Source organism: Pseudophryne corroboree, chromosome 7, assembly GCF_028390025.1.
Source record: "Pseudophryne corroboree isolate aPseCor3 chromosome 7, aPseCor3.hap2, whole genome shotgun sequence".
NCBI classification, from domain to species: Eukaryota; Metazoa; Chordata; class Amphibia; order Anura; family Myobatrachidae; genus Pseudophryne; species Pseudophryne corroboree.
The window spans coordinates 487,532,001-487,533,803 of NC_086450.1; positions in this window are offsets into that span (position 1 = coordinate 487,532,001).

A 1,803-nucleotide genomic window follows, 5' to 3' on the forward strand; every position below is an offset into this window, starting at 1 on the left:
ACTGGACAGGTGGACGTGACCAGCGTGGGATATAGGTAAGTAATCTGTCTCTCATTTTTACAGGTACCCCTATTGGATTCTACTGGACAAGTGGACGTGATCGGCGTGGGATGTAGGTAAGTAATCTCTCTCTCATTTTCACAGGTACCCCTATTGGATTCTACTGGACAAGTGGACGTGACCGGCGTGGGATGTAGGTGAGTAATCTGTCTCTCATTTTTACAGATTCCCCTACTGGATTCTACTGGACAAGTGGACGTGACCAGCGTGGGATATAGGTAAGTAATCTGTCTCTCATTTTTACAGGTACCCCTATTGGATTCTACTGGCCAAGTGGACGTGATCGGCGTGGGATGTAGGTAAGTAATCTCTCTCTCATTTTCACAGGTACCCCTATTGGATTCTACTGGACAAGTGGACGTGACTGGCGTGGGATGTAGGTAAGTAATCTGTCTCTCATTTTTACAGATTCCCCTACTGGATTCTACTGGACAAGTGGACGTGACCAGCGTGGGATGTAGGTAAGTAATCTGTCTCTCATTTTTACAGGTACCCCTATTGAATTCTACTGGACAAGTGGACGTGACCAGCGTGGGATGTAGGTAAGTAATCTGTCTCTCATTTTTACAGGTACCCCTATTGGATTCTACTGGACAAGTGGACGTGATGGCGTGGGATGTAGGTAAGTAATCTGTCTCTCATTTTTACAGGTACCCCTATTGGATTCTACTGGACAAGTGGACGTGACCGGCGTGGGATGTAGGTAAGTAATCTGTCTCTCATTTTTCCAGATTCCCCTACTGGATTCTACTGGACAAGTGGACGTGACCAGCGTGGGATGTAGGTAAGTAATCTGTCTCTCATTTTTACAGGTACCCCTATTGAATTCTACTGGACAAGTGGACGTGACCAGCGTGGGATGTAGGTAAGTAATCTGTCTCTCATTTTTACAGGTACCCCTATTGGATTCTACTGGACAAGTGGACGTGATCGGCGTGGGATGTAGGTAAGTAATCTGTCTCTCATTTTTACAGGTACCCCTATTGGATTCTACTGCACAAGTGGACGTGATCGGCGTGAGATGTAGGTAAGTAATCTGTCTCTCATTTTTACAGGTAACGCTATTGGATTCTACTGGACAAGTGGACGTGACTGGCGTGGGATGTAGGTAAGTAATCTGTCTCTCATTTTTACAGATTCCCCTACTGGATTCTACTGGACAAGTGGACGTGACCGGCGTGGGATGTAGGTAAGTAATCTGTCTAATTTTTACAGATTCCCCTACTGGATTCTACTGGACAAGTGGACGTGACCGGCGTGGGATGTAGGTAAGTAATGTGTCTCTCATTTTTACAGCTACCCCTATTGGATTCTACTGGACAAGTGGACGTGACCGGCGTGGGATATAGGTAAGTATGTGTGAGTGTGTCAGTGTGCTTTAATAAATTTTTACTGTCACGGTGTGTGAGTTGTGTTTTTATTTTGGTATTTTTTCTGTTGTAGAACTACAGGTACCGGCGGGCCCGTTATTTCCCTGCATGTTGGTAGTTGAGGTTCTCCAAGTACTAGCAAGCGGGGGAGGCTTTCTGGGCCTTGTAGTTCCACAACAAAAAAACAATATTCTTTTTTTACTTACATGGCTTTCAGCCTCCCATCCACAGCCCACGGTTGGGGGGGACAGCCTCGGGCTTCACCCCTGGCCCTTGGGTGCCTGGAGGGGGGGTGACCCCTTGATTTAAGGGGTCACCACTCCTCCAGGGAACCCCGGCCAGTGGTGACTAGTTGGGGGGGTAATGCCACGGC